This window comes from Harmonia axyridis, chromosome 2 (assembly GCF_914767665.1).
Source record: "Harmonia axyridis chromosome 2, icHarAxyr1.1, whole genome shotgun sequence".
Taxonomy (NCBI): Eukaryota; Metazoa; Arthropoda; class Insecta; order Coleoptera; family Coccinellidae; genus Harmonia; species Harmonia axyridis.
Window position 1 is genome coordinate 32833939 of NC_059502.1, and position 24342 is coordinate 32858280.

A 24342-nucleotide genomic window follows, 5' to 3' on the forward strand; every position below is an offset into this window, starting at 1 on the left:
GAGTTCGCAAAAAAATGTCGGTATTAGAAACCGATCTGAGCAAATAATGATAAGATAAGAAAGGAACATCTTCTTCAACAGCCTTACCCCTGATTAGTTTTATTAATGTTGAAATCTCAATCATCATTTTGCTGAGAATACAATAAGTTACATATACAATAAATAATAGAATATTCAATGGGATGCACTCCATTGAAACGAAGTTGCAATTATAGGTACATTTAGCTCTTCATCCAATAATTCACATTCCATTTCGATTATTTCCACCTGGCATTTTCTTTGTGAAGTAAGTATTACCAAATTTGGGACGATAACATTAATTGAACGTTAAGATCTTAAGTTGTGTTGACATGAATGTTTTGTTTCGATTAATCTCAAATGAATCAGCTATAAAGTAAGTTGCAATACCGCAGATTAGACAGCTCGAGAGAAACTCATCTCTCTTATTGATGTCAAAGATGACCTAATTGAATTTATTCGTAGATTTGAGGACTGTTGATGCAACAAACCGTCACAATTCCGTTGAGTTATGAGCCAACTAATTCATTGTTTCTGTTTCTACCATGTACCGATGGAATGCGCACACTTTGAAGAAGACTTGTACATCTTCATGTATTCAGTGTCTCCAATACCAGAGATTCACTTATTTATTCCACTTTCACCAGTCAGTTAGTAGCGTTGGCTCACCATGTTATCGTTAAAAATACCAACTCTTAAACGCCAGAAAATTGAAAGCGGTACCACTGTCACTTGATGTTACTTCTTGATCAGTTCCTATAAGCATATGGAGGAAGGCAGATATAGTGTCGTTTCTGTGTCTTTTCCGGTGTGTTGACCGTTCAGTGCGGGTAAATCCTTGACACCGGTTCTGATCCTTTCGTTTCTTGATGAACACTCACATGCTGCTCTGTGAAATGCAGAATTGGCACCATCAGATGAACTTGAACGGAGGTCGAATTTGTGCGTGATTTCGAATAAACATCGTGTACGTCCTTTGGTATGACTCTAGAAATCCACGAGGTTATTGCGCTCTTGACAGAACCGGTAACTGAAGAGAAAAAGTCGTAGGGGTGACGATGTTGGAGAGTGAATCGTACTTGAATATTGTTTTTAGCTGATTTCTCAGGAATTAGGTGAGGTGATAACTATTCATTTAACGTTGTTATGGAAAACGATGTCGACGTTATTTTCGAGGTCTACCATGAAAATGTAGCATTTACTCATTTAAATAGTGACTCATCTGAAGGAGGACTGATTTAACTAGTTCAATTCAATACCTATATATTTTTGAAACTGCTGTTTCATGCGTTGAAATAGCAATATTATTCATATTATATTTCAAACATACATTCAATATCTATTAATAGCAGTAAGCAAGTGTTGAAAATGTAGTAAAGCAGGAAATCACAATAATGTACCTTCACAGCATCGAAGGCGAATTTCTTCAATCGAATTTTTTCAACTGAAGAAACTCTTTGAACAAATTATTATACATATGTTCAGGAAATCAATAATAGTTAACGTTATAACGGTTCTGTTATTTAACTCAAAAAATTAATATTCCTTGATAACACGGTTCTAATTTTTTCTCGGAATTGATTATGTCCTACATGAAATTCATCAAGTCTTTCATATTCAGGTACAAGTCTAATACCAGACATCAAGTCAACCAGTTCATACGGGAACATAATGTGGACACTTTTTCTATTGATTCCAAAATGATCTCTATGATATTGTTCTTTATTCAATCATTCGCCTCATAGCGATTGTGATAGTTCAAATTTGTTGTTCTAGCGAAAAGTATAACTATTATATAAGAACTTGGTCTCAAATTGTGCTCATATTCTTTGCATAAATTAGTGCATCAACGACATGTTGTTGATCGAATAGTTAATGCCAGTGTTAGGTTAGTTCTTTATTTCAGAAAATTGTCCGAAATCCCAAAATACTATATTTAATGGCAAATTTCGATCATATATCCCATTTTGTGCCTGTTACCTTAGTAGAAGACACAAAATTGATTATATGGTCGGAATCCACCCTAAAAATTTCAAACGTGCGACTTCTTTGAAATTTTTGGCGCACATTTTGAATATAAATTTGCTGAATGCAAAAATTTGTACTCTTAATATCTAAGTGCTTTTTTCCGATTCTTTCACCAAGTAAAAAATTGACGTTACCAGATTTTCTTACGGAATTTTCGAAGTATTCAGAAAGTCTCAATAAAATTTGATATCTTATGTATTTTGAATTTTATAGATTAACTTACGAAAAAAAGAATATCGTGATATCGAAATTCTACAAAAAAATCATTTCCCTTCGATACGATTGTCACGAAATTTGACAAATGAAAGCCCTCTGTTCATATGGAGCAAGTGCACAAAAACACAAAAATCATAATAAAATAATCGATTTGACGCAATCCAGATGAGCTACCTACTTCCCGACAACAATTCTTCAGGATTTGACAATATGTTTAATGCATTTTGAAATAGAATATTTTGAAGGAATTTTCATAATTGATAAGTAAGTGTTAAAATCATTGACCCTTTCCAATATTCGCTTGGTTTTCCTGCGGTGGAAGAGTTCGATTGACTTCAGCATTTCTCTAGACGTGGTCATTAAAAAAATAAGCCAACCATTCAATGCATTTTTCCATAACCTTGGATATTGACCATATAATGACGAGTGAAATACTGTTATTAAGACAATTTTTCACACCGTTAGATTTCATTATGTTAATTAAACTTCTCTTTCATTGATGGAGCCATGATTCTATTTTTTCTTTCCCACTGAAAGATGAATACTATCCATTTCATTCAATTTTTCAATCATAAAATTTAAATGAAAGTAGATAATTATAAAAAGGTTTGTAAATAATTGTTTCTCCCTTATTTTCCAAAGTAGCAAACAAGCATACTAAAATGGTAATAGTTCTGTTTTTAACTTTGTTTCAGTATAACCGTTTTTTATCAATCTAATAGAATGTGTTCGTCAGTGCCGGCGCGAGTACCTAATTTCGGGCCCTTCCTGAAGAAGCATTAAATATCAGATAGGCTGAAAATATTTGATATTTAATAGTAACTTGTTTTGAATGCAAAATTGTAAGAATTTTCCATATGTTGAAGTTTCCAAATCAAAAAGCTTCCAATAAGCTTTTCGAAAAAAAAGGTTGTATTGTTTTTCGTCATTTCGTCTTTATGAAATACATAATGATTTTATCCCTCTTTCAGTGAGGGTAATAGGGAAATCTTTTCAAACTTGTTGGGATGCCATACCTATGTTATTTATTATACAGGCGTCATAGTAAAGGCGGTTTGGAGATTTTCATTGCAGGCAGGGCTGCCCCCAGACATTTTGGCGCCCCAGCAAAATAAAATTTCGCCCCCTGTTTTACCTTATTTATATTTGAAATTTTTTTGAAGGAGCCTTTATTATTCCTTTTGGGAATCTTGATAATTTCATATGAAATCTTCTTTTTTAACTTCACGTCACCATCCATCAAAGTACGACGCTGTATAATAAAACAACGACGTAGTTCTTAAAGGTGTATTTTAGTCCCTATTTTTATTTTCATAACTATAGTTGAAGGCGCCTATTTGATTTAAAAAAATGGCTCTTGGGAATTTAATTATTTCACTACCAAGAAAATACTTTCGTCAAGAAGTATGTCTTGTTTTTAACTGACTTTGTGCCACTACAATTTGGCGCCCCGGCAAAATGTCCGGTTTGCCGGTCCTGGCGGCGGCCCTGATTGCAGGGAGTGTTGGATGAAATATCAAAAAATGATCAACAAATTGTGCCTAAATGAAACGGTCGCTTCACTGTTCCACCCCTAACGCCAGTCCTGGTGTTCGTTAATATAATCATTAACAACTATTTCATTAATGAGAGCGATTATGAAATGTTTCGAGTTCACAGTATTATAATTAACTCAAGTTGAAGTAACTATATACATAATCTTTAAACACGTTCAACAAAGATTCGACAACGATGTTGTCATCTTAAGATTTTTTTGACTAAGCAGGGGTCATCCTTATGAACGAATTACCCTTATGAAGGGTCGAACAGTGAAGGAGTCTTTTCTTTTTGATATTCAAAATTGTGGTTCACTCGATTTCTGTTACTTTGTAGTCGATCTCTGGGACTTTCGTGATAGGTTGGCATACTTGGTTGTAGTTAAATATTTTTAGCTTGTCATTTAGACGAAATCTGTGAGTTTCCCAGTCTCTATGATGGTTTCTTACGAATCACGACATATTCATTGCAGCTCTTAACAGTTTATTTTCCGTCACTTGTATTAGCTTGATATGACCTTTGGCTGAGTAGCTCTTTGCTGCCGATCCATATGTTATTTGAGGTCTTGAAATTGACTTGATCTTTCCCATTTTCGAATTTTAATTCATTTGGCTCTTTCTTCTTATAAATATCTGCTTATTTTATATGGCGTTTCCATATAAGCCTATTATCTAGTTTTCCCTTTTGATATTTTCTCTATAAATAATACCTATATTTGAGTTGATCTCTAGTCTCTCTTTCTGGTAGAGAAACCCTTTTTTTATTTTACATTTAACGAACAATTCGTCTATATCCTCTGTATATGATATCAGACTGCTATTCCCATATGATCTGCATATAGCGATAACATATTTCTTGGGTTTTTTTGGATTGAAGAGTTGAGGCCCTACAGCTGAACCTTGGGTAACTCCTGTTACTATTTGTCTACTGCGTCATGTATTTTGAAGTAGAAATTCCTGTATCTCAGGCGGTTTCACAGGCAAATTTTGGTGGTATAATCTTTCATAATCATCTTGTAGGCTAGTCTTTTGTTTCAAACTCGAACGAAGGCTCTCCCAACATCTTGTAGCACTCGTTTATTCAGAAATCCTTTAGTAAAATACTTGATGAGCCTCAGGATAGTTGCAGTTCTGTGGAATGATCTCTTTTGAATCCGTGAATCCGAATTGCTTGGGTGGTAACATATTGAGGTAACAGGTTATGTCCCCAATAATGAATTCGTTGATTAAATTTGTATACACTTAAATTATAGAGAGTTGTGACTTATAATGGATATTCCTCCCTAATCCTACCCCTTAGGAATGCCACTGTTATTGAGCACTAAACTAAAACACTATGAAGCAATAGCTGCGTTCAGCGGAAAGAGCAGTTGCAAATCTGATCACTGAGCGCTCACGGATTCTAAAGTCTTAGAACTCTATCTATATTCTAAGATTCTAAGCCTAAAGTGAACAGAGAGCGGTTTTCTGAACGGTAAGAAAATACCTAATCTCTAAAACCTCTGTTTTGACAGTTCTCACAACGTTTTGAGTTTAGTGAGCGCAATTCAAAGTCGCTCAGAAAAATGGCGTCCGCTCACTAAACATGTTGAGCATTCGCTCATTGATCAGATTCGTTCAGCGAAAATTCTTCCAACTGTTTTACAACTGTTGTGTCCGCTAAACGCAGCGAATGGTTAACATTGAATGATGAGCAGAGATGACGATAAAATAATAAATATTGCGCTTAATTTCCATGAAAACTCTTGGAAATAAGTTTTTCAGAATATTGGGTTATAAGATATCATATAGAGATTTATGGTTTTACCTCAAGGATGGAGTTAATGAACAGTTGACTATGGTGGTTAAAAATTTGTTCCAATAATGAATAAAGAGTTATTGAATATTAATGCAAATTACTTTTTATCTATTACAGATCGAATATGTATAATTTGAAATATACCCACAGGGTGTTTCATTATAAACTGGACAAACATATACAGTCGTGTAGATGTCACCAGAAGAATCATTTCTGCCTTAAGCGAGATACAGGGTGAGCAACGTTATTTCTGAGTGTGGTCAGTTATGTTTAACCTCTGAGGTAACGATTTCTGGTCATATCAGGTGCAAAGTGAAGAACTCTAAAAAAAAAATTCAAAACGGCGGAAAACCTGTTTTCATATTCGTGTTAGGTGAAAGTGAAAAATCGTGAATGATTCAATCAATTTCGATGAACTCTTTTTTAATACCTAACGCGAATATGAAAGCAGAATCGAAAAATATCAAACGGTTGCGGTCATCCAAATTTCTCCCTAGGTCCTCTGACATAATTGAAAAAGAAATGGTTGGACTATGAGCGTTAAAATTTGGAATTTGGACTGTAGAAACATTCCAGATGGTAATATAAATTTATCAAAAAAAAAAAAAAATCACTGTGATTTCAATAAATCTCTGTTATGAGTGAAACTCGCGACCATGAAGTATTACCTGTGCAATGTAAATTTGAACTGATCTAAGGATATTAATGTTAAAAGTTCAATCGTGAAACATTTTTAACAATTTCGGGTGAAGACATGTAAAAAATAATTTGTGTTCAATTTATGGATAAAATTTTATCACAGACAGTCGTAGAAAATCGAATTGATTCAGAAAATGAAATTCAATTCCGCAACCGAGAAAAAATCTCGAACGTTGCAGGTTTTCCGCCATTTTGAATTTTTTCCAGAGATCTTCATCTTTTCGGAATTGAGCACTCAAAATGAGTACAATATGACCAAAAATCATATCTTCAGAGTTTTCACATAACTGACCACACTCAATAGATTATTAATCAGAAATGACGTTGGACACCCTGTATCTCGCTTATGATTTGAAAACGAGGTATATGTCAAATGGTTCTCCCGGTGTCATCTACTCGATTATACATAGATGTTTGCCAAATTTATAATGAAACACTCTGTAAATACATATAATAAGTTCCTTCCTAGCTTATGTGGGTCACTGACAATAGGACAAACATACCCGGCTTTGACTTAGCCAATCAATTAGAATCGATTAGTTCCGACAATATGCGGAACCAAGTGATTTCTAACCAATATGTGTTGATACGATGGATTAAGGATAAAACGAGCATCAGGTACTAATAATGTTAAGTAGTATTCCGCATCAGCAGCATTGGAGCCATGACTTCAAGGTCGCCGCTCCCTCCAGAGCACCTTCCTTCCTGCAAAGTGTGTGAATTCAGGGCCATACAAACATCGGAATCTAGTCACACTCGATCGAAGTCACTACTGCTCTGTGGTCGGAAGAAGTGATAATTCTTGTGTAGTTTTTGATACGATAAAGTGTTGATTATTAACAAACGGATGAAATACGGTTATGAAAATAATGCGGACTCGAAATGATGAATTGTGAGATGCCCTGTATAGTGACTTTCCTCTAATGCAACTTTACTGTTTCCCGTGGATAGAAATTTCATAACACCTCAAGGTAGTGCAAGCATTGTTTACAGTTTTTTAGTAATTCTCACCTAATAATAACGACTGGTGTTCATGATATACTTCAGGTTGTACATGGAAAACGTAATAAAGGAGTTGACCTAGGTAATTAGGAATAAAAACTTTCAAGAATACCAAATTTATAACAACTGTTGATGAATAATTTTTGATATTTTATATTTTTATATTTTATGTGTACACAGGTCCAAATAAGTGTTGAACTTTCGAAGGGGCGAATCTTCGTCGTGAATTGAAGGGGGACTTTCATATGAACAAAAGCTCTTAGACCTACCCTCGAAAAGTTCCAGGCTTCCAAAATTAAGAGAAAAGAATTTTTTTTGAATTGAAGAAGAGGTGAAATGATGGAATGATATTTTGTCGGCATATTTCACCAATAGAAAAGCTATCTATGATTATTTTCTGATTTTGTTGTAATATTTTAGAGGTGAAACGTAAAGCCCCTATTGCATTTTCACCAGAACTATTGAATGAAACGAAATTTCTCAATTTGAAAATATTTTTTTTAAATACTGATTCATTACAAATATTTTCGTACTTTTTTCTTTTTTTGTGTTCGTAAAAGCACTAGTAGCCTAATAAAAAATTAAATTACAAAATTAAGCATAAACGGATTTTCTATCAATGAAATCGAAAAAAATTAGTAGGTGGCCATCACATTTTTTTTAGTGGTAGAACACGAACACAAAATTCAACTTTTCAGCAAGTTCAAGGAAAACATTTTTTTTTCATTTTTCTTTATTTTTGGAAACGTGTAACTTGCCTAAGAGCTTTTGTTCACAAGATAGATCTTCTTTAGTTTTCGATAAGGATTCACCCTCTTAAAACTTCCCCACTCATTTGGTAACACCCTGTCTATTTTTCTCATTCTTCCCTGACAATTTTCCTAATTTTAAAGTTTTTATGAAAGTCTTCAATATCGAAAATTTACATATTAATTTTTGATTGATCATTAAATCTTCATCCGATTAAGAAAATAATATTCATTTATTTCAATTTCAATTTCGAATGTTTTAGAATTATCAAATATTTTTGAAATTATTTAGCAGGAGTACTAAAGTCTAATATGCAACGACCACTAAAGTCTAATTTTGATGTTTCAATATTTTAAATCTTGATTTTATACTGAACCTCTGTTAGACTTTCAAAAAGTTTAAACCTTTTCGAGTTAGAAGATCTTGTTGATTATCGTTTTTTTCTTGAAAAATTTAATATTTTATTTTTCAAGAACAGATCGAATAATTCAAAATTTCGCACACACATATAAGAGTTTGTGAAGTTTGAAAACATGGTGGAAAAATTTTTTCACGTAATTTTAAAATTAACATAATATTTTTGATACCTATTGACTCTAGGATGAACTATATTAAAAATATAAATGCGAAGATCAGAATTTTTTTTCAAATTATCAGCTTTGGTTAAATATACGGAATAAATTTTCATATTTTTATTAGTGATTTGCCAAGTTAGGTTTTATTTTTGTATTGTCGTAATTTTTTCATGTATTATATTCTATTGGATGAAATAGGTCTATATTCGAGTTGATGGATTTATGTTCGATTTCAATTTTCAAGATATCTTGAAGAAAAAGTCGAAAAATGGTATTTGATTTTCATTCTCTAATAGGTAGATACATCCCCGAAGTTTGTAGTTTTTGAAATTATTTTGTTCAATACTTGGAGTTGAAATGTGTCATTTTTGAAATTGTTGTCATACATTTTAACGGCCTATAGTTTTTGGGCGCTCATTCTCTGAACAGAGCGCAAGTTAGGTATATCATCTTGTCCTGATGTCTGTGTTTCGAATTTTTAAGCCGGGGATGGTATCAAACAATAAGGTTCAAATCACTCATGACGAATCTGTCCTCAAATTCAATTCTGCCCGTGAACACGATAACTTTGGAATGGAAGATCCTAAAAACTTGAAATTTCCAAGATTGGTTCGGTTCTCGATTGCCGTCAATTACGTTAACGGGAAAAATTCGACTCACTAGGGGTTCCAGAAATATAGATGTCCGAAATGTTGTTCTTTTGATAATTTCAAAACTACGAATTCGATGAAGAGAATTGCATTTAGAAATTAACTTTATTCAGATTCAACTTACGCAGACGTTCTAATTTCTTACACTTCATCAATTATTATGTGAGAACGCGGTAACGATCTCCTTGACGGTAACTATTGTAGATTAATTTAATATCGAAACCGCCTTTTACCGACACCAGTACTTTCGAGAATCGATAAATAAATCAATGCAGTATACTTTCAAATTTTTAATTCGATATAAATGTATTTTCCATTAAATGGATCGAACTAGAGATTGTAATCAAAATTCTAGCAGATTTAGATCTTCTCTAACGCCGATCTAACGAAAGAGATAGGATGTTTATTTCAATGTACTTAACTAATATCAATATCAACAATGCATGCCTTTCAACTTTCAAGAAAGAGGATTTCACTAGTAATACTTGAATGTTTGATCAATTGATACCGTGAAAACTCAGTTCTTCTTCAAAACTGTTTTTATTTTCAAATATTAATGTAATAATCTGAAGTACCTAATCTATGCTTTTCCCAAAATGCATTTTATAGTATTCTGCGGTTGCGTACGTTAATGAGCAAAATCCCATATTTTGGAAATACGGTCGGGTGAAATTTGTTTTCCTGATAATTTTGTATCTACGAATTCGAATAGAAATGAAATACCTATACACTAAAATGTAAAATAGCATCATGAGGAATCTTATGAAAAATCGCATAAAAAATTCAAGCAGAATATCAAGAAAACTTATTCTATCGGTGATTGACTTGATAGATTTATATAGTTTAAAATAATTTAAGCAGAATTTTGTGTTGATCGCTTGATTTGAATGAGAACAAAAAAAAATTCCATGCAGCAAATCAGACTAGGTTGAAATTTAGATCGTATTTGTGATCAATCGAATGCCGAATTTCAGAATGATCATGTCATGAGAACCTCTCATTTAGATTTCTAGATGAACTTACCGACATTAATGACGTTGTATCAACCACATACTAATTTGAGTTTGATAGGAACACTTTTGGATGTGACCATAAATATATTGTTGCAAAGAACTGAATATAAACCTGTTAAAAAACTATGGCGGTCTTTCCTTTTACATCTTTATGGCTATTATTGTATTAGGTATAGTCAATATGAAATACTCAACTACTTCAACAATCAACAAAAATACAATTCTCTACACTATTCTGTAATATTAGGCTTTTTAAATAGTCGGCTTCATCTAATCAGAAATTAAAAAACTCCCCTCAGAGTTTGCTTCCGATCGCTCACCAGTGGATCTTATCCAGGATTGTGCTTCATTGTTTCCAGTTCCCGTAGCTCCCCAGGTCCTCATTTTAGGGTTCCTGAATTTTATTTTTAACGCGAAGAAAGTTATCTTCTGGATTATATTGGACAGCTTTTCCCAGAGACTAATAAAAATTCAGTGCTATACCGTTGTTCAGTTTAATGCAAAAAAGTGATTAAACGAATAAGCAGTTTGTCGAAAACATTTTTATTCAATATGAAATAGTTATTTTCCTAAAAGCGCTTCGAAAGTATTACTTTCCACACGCATTAACGGTTGGAAAGTAGTAATTTTCCAAATTCGTGCGGAAAGAAGTCCGCCCACAAATATTGAAGAGTCGCATCAATCATAAAATTCGAACGTTTCTCTATGTGGCTGAGCGCAGAAAATAGTTATTTATAATACAAGTGCAGAAGGCATTGATATTCTTCCACGAGTTCAAAATTCAAAAACGAGCCACGAAGTGGCGAGTTTTGGAATGAACGAGTGGTAGAATGAGCCTTCTGTACGAGTATTATACATTATTTTCTCTAATTCATTGCATTTTCATTGAAATTAATGAAATATTTCCATAAATATAATTTAGTGATTTTTGCATTGAAAAATGTTGGTTGGCAGAACTGATTTCTTCAAGGCAAAGTGATGAATTGACAGATAAAGCCGTAGCGGAAAGATCGGAGTGCCAACATAGAATAATAAAATATAACCATGAAAACTGTGCGTTTCTGATATATTCTCGCACGATTTTGTTCTACAAGATGTGGAAGAATGAACGGAATAACCACAGAATTAGAGAAATATAATTTTTCATAACGTCAGTCGGTATCAAGACGAAAACTCTCCGTGAAAGTGTCTCATTTACGCTAGTAGGAAAATAGTATATTATGCAACAAGTGGGGAATGTCCAACCTTTCTCGCGAGTGTGAAAGGCGAGTGCCGCAAACACACGAGTGAGAAAAGGACTTTCTCCACATGTTGCACACTATAATTTTCCTACAACTGCACAAATTTAAATAATTGAAGTTATGGACTTGATTCAAATCAAAATGGCCTTCGTTTACAGTATGTGCTAATTTATTGCGTTTCCGTAGAAACGACTCAAAAGCCCAATTTCATTGGTCTTCCAAGCGAGGTTTGGGCAAAGTGCCGTGAGAAATAATATTTCCCACAGTATGAGCAATACATAGTTTTGAAATTGAGTAAGCAATGAAGAATACGCTACTTTTCATAGCTGTTGTAGGAAAAATATTGTTCCTAACTCATGTGGAAAGTGTCTTTTTCGCACTCGACAGCTTGGTCGCAATCAATGCGGGAATAGTATTTTGGGCAACAAGTGGGGGAAGTCCAACCTCTCCTACGAGTGTGAAAGTTTGTGGCACGAGCCTGAAAGGTGAGTGCCGCAAACACACGAGTGAGACAAGGCTTTCCCCACATGTTGAATACTATACTTTTCCTACAATTGCACAAATTTAAATAATTCAAGTAATGCACCTAATTCAATTCAAAATGGCCTTCGTCGACAGTATCTGTTTATTGCTTGCGTTTCCATAGAAACGACTTCTCAAAAGCCAAATTTCATTGATCTTCCAAGCGAGCTTTGGGCAAAGTGCCGTTACGTGTGGAATAATATTTCTCTAATTCTGTGGTTATTCCGTTCATTCTTCCACATCTTGTAGAACAAAATCGTGCGAGAATATATCAGAAACGCACAGTTTTCATGGTTATATTTTATTATTTTATGTTGGTACTCCGAACTTTCCGCCACAGCTTTATCTGTCAATTCATAAATTTGCCTTAAAGAAATCAGTTCTGCCAACGAACATTTTTCAATGCAAAAATCACTAAATTATATTTATGGAAATATTTCATTAATTTCAACGAAAATGCAATGAATTAGAGAAAATAATGTATAATACTCGTACAGAAGGCTCATACTACCACTCGTTCATTGAATTTTGAACTCGTGGAAGAATATCAATGCCTTCTGCACTTGTATTATAAATAACTATTCTCACACTATGAGCATTAAAAAGTGTTGAAATTGAGTAAGCTATGAAGAATGAGCTAATTTCCATATCAGTTGTAGGAAAAGATACTTTTCGCAAGAGTTAGGAACAATATTTTATCTACAAGTCCTTATTAACATATACCCCGCGCTTCTCCGAATTCTTGCGTTCACGCAGTAAGCTAAACAAATATAAACTTTCTTTTGAGACACCTTGTACATAATATAAAGAAGAGTTTTCCGGTATTGAATGAATTTAAATGATAATCAGTACCCATATTAATAATTCAATTATTTTTTGACCAGGATCATCAATCAAAGTTGGGAAACATGAAATAATGTGTGATGAGTAGTGACGATTTGATTTCTTCAGGAATTATGGTGATTATTGAAGCGAATAAATGAAGGCATACTCATTACAAAATTAATGTATATTTTTATGGTATCATCGAATCAGAAAAGCGAATATATGTGTAAATTAGTGACGCTCATTTGAGGAGTTAATTTGCAATCATTAAGTAAATTGAATTTTGCTCAACGTTCTAGATGTACGAGCTTTATAATGGTTTTCTGAATTTAGTGCACGAGTCGTGACTCTTGTTTGATTTTCCATTAGAGATTTCGTGATTTTTATGATATAAAAAATAAGTGAACGAACAAAGATTATACAGATTCAATACCTACATGTAAATTCATCAAGATATTGAAATATTACATAATATATGAGAAAAAGGTGTAGAAAGATAATAGGTATATCATCTTATTTTCGGAAACCTAGCGGATTCTCGTATGCTGGTGAATTATTAATTTTTGTTGGTTATGGACCTAGAACACTTTTAATATACATGGTGTCCCGAAGCTATGGTGCCAAATTGGAACAGAAGATCTGCCTTGAAAAATAAATAAGTCTTTCCTAATATTTCTTTTAGCAAATATTGTTGTTGCAGAGATACAGGGTGGAATATGAAAAATTAAAAGTGATTTTTATTCATCACTTCCATTGTTTTTAAAGGTTTTCAAATAATTTTGAACGAATGTTTATTTCTAAAAAAAATATAAAGTTTATATCACTTACTAATATTAAACGAGAATTTATAGAAGGTAATAAAAATTAAAATTAAAACTCACCAACTGATGTGACAAAATCAAATTTTACAGAATTAAAAGCAGTAATAGGTACAGCAAAATGATCCTAAAATTTTTTGAAAATTCGATCGAATGAAACAAAAAACTGCTCCATGGATTGAATTGAAATTCTCTGGGATTTTTGTGGTGATATTGAACTGTAAAACGCATACCCAACATTGATGGTTTATTCGATATTTTCAATTCAACGTTTGATTATCCAAAAATCCTCCAAAAGCCCTTTTTTTATCAACTTTTCAAATTAATGTAAAGAACGGAGAAAATTTTTTTCCGAGAATACCATAGCTAATTCTTGTAGAGAATTTATTCAAGATTCCAAAACATCCCCTAAATTTTCTGTACAAACATTGATTGGTGAGATTTTGATGGTTAAAGACAAAAAGGTCCTTTTCAATTCAAAGTTCGATATTTCAGAGAGAAATGCTCGTATCGAAATTTTGAAAAAAGGATATTGAAGCTGAATGAACAAGTTATCTCATCCAGATAGTGGTTAAGTTGGAAAAAAAATTTCCAAGTCTGTAGGCCAAAAAATAAAAACTGAAAAAATTTCGCATACTGTATTAGCATTGAGCGGAACACGTTGCTCGAAAAATTTTTTCATCATGAGATCTCTAAACGATAAATCTCAAGCTTCAAAAAGCTTTTTTTCAAATTGAGATACGACCATTGTTATCGAAAATACAGCCATTTGAAAAACCGCTAAAAATTTCTAATTTTATTTTGATCCTTTAATTCATTCCACTAGTACATTACAGTAATGAAAAATGTTTTCAACAGAATTTAATTTTACAATCCTAAATACTAGACCAAATAATAACTGGATATTCAACCAAAAAAATTATTGACACTTTCACGTTAATTTTTTTCACCAAAGCTGCCTTTTTGCAGAGGTACAAGTGAAAAAATGAAAGATGAAACTTTCACATGCAGTTTTTCATTTGTTTTTAAAAGTAAATGGATTGATTACTCATTGAATGGGTTCCACACCATGTACCTCTGCAAGAAAGCAGGTTTGGTGAAAAATACATGTGAGAATGTCATAATTTTTTTGGGTTGAACATCCAGTTGTTATTTGGACTAATAATTGGGATTGTAAAATTAATTTCTGTCGAACAAATTTTTCATAACTAGTACCTATGTTTGTATTCATAAAAGCTAAATTATGCTAAAAACGGTTGGTATTTTTAAGTGCGCAATTCAGAAAAGGTGAAGAACTCTGGAAAAAATTCAAAATGGTGGAATACCTGCAATGTTTGTAATTTTTTTCGCTTTCAAATTGAAATTCATTTCCTGAATGCATTCAAATTTTCCAAGAATTTCTGTGAAAAATTTTTCCATAAATCGAACAAACTTTTTTTTAATTTCAAGTTTCTAGGTCATTCTCATCGAAAGTTACCGACCAGACGATCGGAGAAAATCGAATTTGTGGGCGTATTCCTATCAGTGTGTCAAACCTTATCGTATGGGGTCATTTGCATGTTAACATCTGAAAATTACGGACATGAAACGAAATTATAGATCGATCTGTTTGGAGAACTAGTAATCAAAAAGGTAAAATTCCTATGGAACTTCTAAATGTTCCAACCTGAATACGCATACCAAATTTGATTAAAATCGGAGTAGTAGAACGCAAAATCTTTAAATAGCAGGTATTCCATGTTGGCTTAAAATTGTATGGAACCAATCATAATGGTTCAATATTCATACCAATTTTCATCAACATCGGACTAGTAGGACACGAAATATGGAAATACCAGGAATTTAACCTTTACGCAAAAATTAAAATCTGTATCCATGTAGGATGTGCGAACACAGTACCACAGACATACAAGAAACCAAAGCAGTGGATCAGTATGATCTGAAAAGCATTTGCAAGCAGAAATTTGGATACCTGTGACGAAAATCGCTTCCTGCACCATCGGTAGACTCTGAAGCACTAAAAAGATTTTGCATTTTAGTTCCCAACTCCCCAAGAGATGTTCAGATATTTATTTCTCTAATTCTGTGGTTATTCCGTTCATTCTTCCACATCTTGTAGAACAAAATCGTGCGAGAATATATCAGAAACGCACAGTTTTCATGGTTATATTTTATTATTCTATGTTGGTACTCCGAACTTTCCGCCACGGCTTTATCTGTCAATTCATCAATTTGCCTTAAAGAAATCAGTTCTGCCAACCAACATTTTTCAATGCAAAAATCACTAAAATATATTTATGGAAATATTTCATTAATTTCAATGAAAATGCAATGAATTAGAGAAAATAATGTATAATACTCGTACAGAAGGCTCATTTTACCACTCGTTCATTCCAAAACTCGCCACTTCGTGGCTCGTTTTTGAATTTTGAACTCGTTGAAGAATATCAATGCCTTCTGCACTTGTATTAGAAATAACTATTCTTCACTTTTCACAATATCAGAATATGCTCTACTCGAATTGGCTTTCCTTGAAACATTTTAATATTGAAGGTTCAATATTGAAAACAATAAATCAAATTGAATAACTATACCCGACACAAGCATAAAATCGTGATTTGTCATACATGTTCCTTGAGCAGTTCTGGTCTTCTCCTGATTTCTCATTGTCGTTGTACCAAGAAAGTGAGAGAATTCTGAGTATTATCGAGTCAAGGCGGATGTGGCCAGTGATGCATGTCTGGCAAAGTATGTAAAGCGGTTGAGCAAGCGACCTAGAGATAAAATGAAACTGAATTATTAATGTACTTAATGCAATTCTGCGGAACAGAAACCCGCATTATCTTATTCGAGCATTATGGAAATGATGTTCTAAAGGTTTAGTGCCGTATTTAATATTTGTCCGCATTGTTATTGTTTCTTGTGGAATTCTATCGTTGAAACTGCTGTCAGTACTTTATAGCTGCGGGTACCTATATTTCATAATTCACAACAATTTCTCAATCTAGTTTTAATAGATTTTTGATAATGGAAACCTACATGCACTATACAAATACGTTTTCCATTTGAATGATATATTCGACTTTGTGGAAGCTAGTCAGGATTTCCAGCAGACTCGGTACGATACAGAGTGTCCCACGTTCGAGTGCATATTATACGTTTCTGGACCCATTTGAAATCTGAAAATTGGGGTTATGATATTATTCGATATTTTCTACCAAGCTAGAATATTCGTGAAGACTGATCACTACAGAGAATGAAAAAAAAATCTCCAAAACAGTTTTTTTTTATTTTATCATTCTGATATGATTGAGTATTCAAGTTTTAATATCTTTCTAGTCAAATTGTTGCATTCACCGAAATTGTTTCCAAAATATTTTAAAAAACTTGAAAAAATGAAAATAAGCGTGTTATTCCTATTTTTGATGTCTTAACCATTAACCGTTTTCACATTTTCGAAGTAGAACAATGTTGTCCGAGGAACTTCAAAATTCTTTGTTATTCGCAAACGTTTTATGTACTTATTCGAAAATTCCAAAAGTTCAAGAGGTACTATGAGACAACAATATTTTCGAAACTGATGCGACAAGTAATGAAAGTATTTTCCTACTGTGAGATACTGTTTGAGGATATAAGAAATGATAAGTCAGTTTGAAAACTGAGTGGCGTTTCCCGAACAGATCGCTCTATCAATTCGTCACAATATCTGTAATTTTCGAATTTTGAGCCGAGAATGGTCTCGGGTGGGGTACGACCCACTGATAATTACTAAATTCAATTATGTCTATTCGGCGGGCTTTTCATGGTAGGTTCGGATTTTGGACATGGTTAATTTCGTTAAGAGGTGTTTATACCAAGTGGTTTTCTAGTGATCTGCAAAAGTTTTACTACTCCTCCTCCCTCGGCTATTTTGAGATTCCACCACTTTCCAGAATGAGTGAAGCTATCTCAAACGTTCCTCTGATTTATCGTTCTTTTCTACCACATGCAAGAATTCAAAATACGTTTTTACGTCTTTATTTTTAATTTCAGAAAAACCGTTTTTTCAGCCTTCGACAAATGGTATAAAGGGTGGCCACTTTTTCAATGGGATTGTATTGGTAACTTTTAAACCATAAGATTTAGAAGGTCGGTCAAATGGAGAAAGAGTTATATTCATAGGAGCTTTGTCAAACAGTTCAAACAAATCGAGATTATCAGGGCCGGTTATTGAGATATCATAGGAAAAGTAAACTCTGTCATTTTGATTTTTCTTTTTTCCCACTTTATTTCAAATATTATCAAAAATGTTTCAGGAATTTTTTATTCGACAGTAAATTATCCTCAATTTGACGTAATCAGATTTCGTATCCAACGTTTCGTACTCCCTGGGCCACCCTCAACCTCATTATTTTCAATACGGACCTGCATATTTTATGACACTTTTCGAAATAACTTTTAACGCTGAATTCAACGATATATCATACGATGTCATTCATAGTTGATTTTCTTGTGATTTTGACCCTTATCCAAATTTCTTTGGGTCAGATCTGTATTACATTTAGGTACTTTCAGTTTAATTAATAACATGCAATACATTTCGATAAGAAAATCAACTAACTCATCTTGAACTAAATGGATCATATTAGAATCAAAGCAAGAAACATGTAAAAATTATTTACATATTTCAGTTCATACTAATTTAACGGAACTATCATTCAATCAAAGATAAATCAAATTTTTATTCGAAAGTAAATACCTAAATGAAAATTAATGATATCTCAAAAATAAAATTCATGATACTACGAACCCGAGATTCTTCGCGAGAAGATTGAGAATGTATTGGAAGGTATCCAAGGAGATGAAATAAGCAAATGTATAAGAAGTATGGGTTCCAGAACCTTAATGTGCATTTTACAAAATGATGGGCATTTCGAACAATTACTTCATTAATTTTCATTTACTTCCCAATAATCATTTGATTTTTCTTTGATTAAATGATAGTTCCGTTTAATTAGTATAAACTGAAATATGCAAATAATTTTTACTTGTTTCTTGCTTTGATCTAATATGTTCCATTCAGTTCAAGAGTTAGTTGATTTTCTTATCGACATGTATTGCATGTTGTTAATTGAACTAAAGGACCTAAATGTAATACAGATCCGACCCAAAGAAATTTTGATAAGGGTCAAAATCACCTGAAAATCAACTTTGAATGATCGATATATCGTACGATGTCAGTATGATATATCGATGAATTCAGCGTTAAAAGTTATTCCGAAAAGTGTCATAAAATATGCAGGTCCGTATTGAAAATAATGAGGTTGAGGGTGGCCCAGGGAATACGAAACGTTGGATACGAAATCTGATTACGTCAAATTGAGGATAATTTACTGTCGAATAAAAAATTCCTGAAACATTTTTTGATAATATTTGAAATAAAGTGGGAAAAAAAGAAAAATCAAAATGACAGAGTTTACTTTTCCTATGATATCTCAATAACCGGCCCTGATAATCTCGATTTGTTTGAACTGTTTGACAAAGCTCCTATGAATATAACTCTTTCTCCATTTGACCGACCTTCTAAATCTTATGGTTTAAAAGTTAGCAATACAATCCCATTGAAAAAGTGGCCACCCTGTATAAGTTTTTGAAATAACAGGAACCAGTTATTTTTTTCAGAAAAATCAATTAATCTTTTCAAATATTTTTTGAAATGTTAATAATATGCGACATCGGTTTAAAATAAGTTCATATTCATGCTATTTTTGATAACTCTTCATTTTGAAACATCGTTGTCAAAACTTCGAGAAATGGAAAGATTTCGCGGATAGGATAATAGTTTCTTCAATTTGGGAAGAAAAGGCACAAAAAGTTCACTGTGAACTTGAAAAAGGAAATTATATTGAATTAATGTACTTATTCACTTAACTCCAATGTTAGTCTTTTCGCTTGTCGACTTCTTGCCTTGAAAATAGTGAATTATATTGAATTTGAATAAAACTTTCAGTACTTTCTTTCGCCTAATAAAGACGGTTATTATTATTTTATTTCTATGAGAAAATGTAAGCTCAACGAAGTACTGAAGCAATAGGTATCTGCATTTTCGTATTGAAAAATAAAAATTGGATCAAAATTTGGGTATTTATTTCTTGGTTGTTGACTTCCATTATTTTCATATTTCAATCAGTTGAAAAAACGATCTCTAATTTCAGATCTGCCATTCGGTCATTTTCTGCGGAGTAAAACATTTAAACAAAACAAAAACATACACTCAATATTGGGAAATGCAAGGCAAGCCAATTTTGAAGGTTGTTTCATCACTCCTGGAACCATCAGTATGGCACAAGTTTTCCCTGCCATATATACCTTTCATCTCCATAGTGGAGCATAGCGACTCTGTGGTGCTTGAAGGAAAACAACTTTTTTTTTTTTTTTTTTGCTGTACAGCAGTTTAATATAAATTTCTATAAAATATGTTACAGAGTTATATATACAAGGGGATATATACAATGTTTACAAGCTTCTTAAAGTATGAGTTGCAGACTAGTACCTAACTCAAAGTTTTACCTAGTATTGAAATTTGGATAATGGATTACATAGGTTTTATAAAAAAAAAAAGTGTAAATTTTTACTGAGGCATGTCGAGTGCTTGAATCGACTCTGTGGTTGAACCGGCGTTGGGTTTTTATCCCAGCAATACCGATCCTCCCAGAGATGCGCAGCCCACAACGCTATCTTTTGGGGTAGCAAAAAGTTATTACAAAGCCATGGAATTTTAACAAGCCTTTGAGATTTTATGATTTTATTGCTTTCGGACCTTTGGACTGGAAAAAGGCAGACAGTTTTTTGGGTGGGCAATTACCTCAATTTTCACGTAGCAACATATTTTTGAACGATTAATCAACTCTCTTCTGATCCCATTGGAAATTAAGGAGTTCGAATAAAAATTTCGTTTCTGAAATCGACATATTTTTGTGTGCTAAATTTCATGTCTAGGTATCTTATGAGCAGATTGGATTTGAAAAGTTAACAATTACACGATATGATTTATTACATTGTCATGAATAATAATATTTTTTTTTATAACATAGATTCTTGGTATAATGGAAATGAACAACAGATAATTACATTATATTTCATTATATCAATCATAATTTAGTTGAATCAAAAGTCAAATATCACTGACTGTTGAGGAATTGATTTCTTCTAGACTCCCAATAACTCGGTTACATTTACTTTCATATCAACTATTCTCGAATCTCACATGAATAAGGAAAAATCGCATTCATTGTTTAATTTATTCTTTCGAACATTGAATTATTTATTTGTCCATACTATTCACCTTCTTCTTAGTTCCTACCACAAGACTATTCATTTCAGTGCACATTTTGCTTATGCATGAGTTGCATTGTGCCTTGCATTCTTACCTCTATTAATGATATTATGGAGTATGAGAAAGCATTTAAAACACTTTGTTTGAGCACATAGATTCGTGTTCTGATGGTTTACATTCACTTTCATTGTTTTCGAACTATTCTGTAATAACACAGTTTCTCTCCTCTCCTATGCCTTGGTCGGCATAATAACTGATTTGGCCTTAGGAGCTTTTAAGCGCTCGTTATGTATGCTTTGAAATGTAGCGTGTATATGAATAATAATAATTTCAAGCTTTATAAAAAAAATCGTGTTCATCGCGTCACTAGAACACATGGAGAATTCAAGCAAAATACCGAGAAAAGTACCCAACCTACTAAAAAAAAATTGAAATTCAGTTTGTTCGTATCATTGTTTGTATTCATTGTATAGTGAGAATCTTTCAATACCTTGGAGCTAGAAAAAATTAATGGTACATTTTTGAGATCGATTTTTCAGAGAATAAATAAATTCAACTGTTTTCGAGATATGAGAGAAAATTGGAAAATGGCGTGAAATGAGAAGTTCTGATAACATCTTTCTTACTGGGGACAAAAACAAACTAAGGTACTTTTCTTTGTAGAATCCATTGCTGCAATAATTTGTTTTTTATTGCAATTCGTCTTGAAGTTATAATACAAATTTGTGTTTTTTCAAATATAAACTTTAGATAATTGAAATAATTGGTGGTCACTAAGTCCTACGGATTTCAGACCGTTAGAGTTTTCCTTTGGTCATATTTAAATAACAACATTTATTAATTTAAAGATGTTGAAAAATCTAAATGTTAAAGTGTTAAAAAGTTCTGAAACTTCGACATTTTTTTTGTTCAATAAAAAGTTATTTAATCATGTTATATATTCTTGAAAAGGCAAAAAACGCAATTTCATTTTGCATAAATTTTTATGGTTTGCATTTGAAAAAATACAAATTTGTATTATGACTTCAAAACTGATCAAATAAAGAAAAAATGATTCTACTGAATAAAGTGCCCCTAGAAACTAGAATGTTTTATTTCATTTTTATAGTAATAAAGAAGTTATGAAAACCTTTCATTTCACGCCATTTTCCAATTTTCTCTTTTGAAGAACAGAAGAATGTTTGAGGTGTCAATTTTGTTCTTGTATTCGTTTTACAATATTTCTAAAATGTTGTTGTTATCTTCAGAAACAAAATTTAATGTAATTTCTTGTTTCTAATAATGACAAAATCGTTGTTGAAACGCTTATCTATTCATAGATAAATTCAGAATGAAAGTTCTCTGTGAACTTGAAAATTTCACAAACTACTGTAGATACTTAATACGAATGACAAAGGACAGCTAGTGATACTTTATGCTATGTCAAAAATGATTGAGATAATTTCAATTGGGAAACACAGCAATCTCTATATTGCATCTACTGTTGTCTCAACGAATCTAACCTACGATATTTGAATTTTGATGAGTGTGAACCTGACAAAGTGAACGTTCTTTGAAACATTATACTTTTTCGTGTTTACATAATAGCAGGCCGAAAACACGAAGAAGTTTTATGTCCTAGAGATAAAACGTACATTCCAATGTGTAATGCGTTCAAATTGCGTGCTACCTTACTGATGATTCACATTTTGAATAATTGACCCTAGTTTGGTTTGCATCCCTGAATTATCTTCAGAATGGTCATGGGTCAATGATTAGGTATTCTTTATTATGGTACGTGTGGGTGCTGACTGCCAACCTTGATCCACTTCCCATCATATAAAAAAGTATTCCCTACCTAATTGAAAAGAATATTCCTTGGCATTGATTTGTTCATTTTTCATCCCATTTTTTTTAACAGAACATTATTCAACCCTATAGCAACAAAGTTGAAATAATGTTTATCCACTCAGTGAATTTGAATTATTTTGATTTAATTTTAATGAACTGTCACTTCTGTAATCTTGCCTATAAAAAAAACAACCTTCATAAAAAATATTGATCATTAGGAGCGGCATTAAAAAGTATTCCAAATCTTTTCATATTAATATCTTTGAATTCGTTGCTATATATGTAAAGTTGATTAAAAAGGCAGTACTTCCACGATTGTAAACAATACGCAGTGACTTAACAACCATCAATCGAACAAGGTTTGATCTCATTTCATAAAATATATATATATTTTTTGTTTTAATTTAATTAAATCCTGAATGAAGTATAAACACAATAGTAGTCCTTCAGGGGAATGACTATCTTTTCTAGAATACCTAAATATTAATATAACTCAATTATTGTGAAAATAACTATGGATTTCTAACATAAATACGAAATTCATCGAATAGGAAACAAACGAAATTTCATGAAATTATCTATTGATATTCTTCAGAAACCGAATAAATCTAATTATTCATTTTCTACAGAAAAAGTGGCTGAACTTCATTGATCTCTATATTGAGAATTCTAAGCATAATTAGGTATCAGCGATGAGGATTCATAAACACTTCACAACCAGAAAATTGTGGTCGGTCTGTTGTTGGATGTGACGAGAATACAATCATAAAACACTTCTTGAGCGATTCCATGAGAATACAAGACAATTCATATAAACAAAAAACCCAAAAATTCAATTACGAGATATAATAATAACGATAATTTTTAATAGTCTCATCAGATATACATATGTATAAAAAATGTAAGTGTGATAAAAGTCAACGAATTGTTTGATCACAAACATTATTAAAATTTCAATTGAAAAAATTTTCAAATAAAAATAGGGAAAGATGTTTCGAATGAAAGGTTGATGGTTTTGAGAGGGAAGTCCACTTATGCCAGAACCTCTTCCATTTATTTCCCCCTTGTGGTTGGTACGAGATTCAATTTTGGAATTCCGAACAGGAACCCCTGTTCTTGTTGCAGATTCGTATTTTACTGCAAAAAATACAAAAGGTCCGAACGAACAATTGTTCACCAATCGTCGCAGACGGCTCCGTATTCGAATTTTAATATTCCGTCTGAACGATCTCAACCTCGACCTTAACGTATCCGTTCCATTAATCATTCACATAAATTTATTTAGTAAGTATTCCAAACGTGTTAAGAGATCTGCATAGGTGTCCGCTGACATAACTAGCGAAGAATCATCGGCTTACATTTCCAGCTTTTTTTTGACGAATATGATCCGATAGGACAAAGCACAGAAACAAGAGGGATCTCAATATGAATCCCTGAAGAAAATTTCAGTCAATTGACCCGATAAGAAATTTTTTATTTTTACTCTCAAGTTTCTGTCCGACTTGTA

The 24342-nt window shown here is 32.6% G+C and overlaps 1 protein-coding gene across 3 annotated transcripts in view; it reads left to right on the top strand.

Moving 5' to 3' along the window:
• The first annotated feature begins 678 nt into the window (after positions 1–678).
• Positions 679–24342, top strand: part of LOC123672988 (dual oxidase maturation factor 2-like) — a 34180-nt gene continuing 10516 nt past the window's right edge. Inside the window, exons 1-2 of one of the 3 annotated variants that reach the window (XM_045607357.1) lie at positions 6986–7265; positions 7342–7378. The gene's annotated coding sequence lies outside the window, so the exon portion shown is untranslated. Of the gene's footprint in view, positions 1134–6985; positions 7266–7341; positions 7379–24342 lie in introns of those variants that run through there. The other 2 variants (XM_045607358.1, XM_045607356.1) reach the window with 2 other exon arrangements.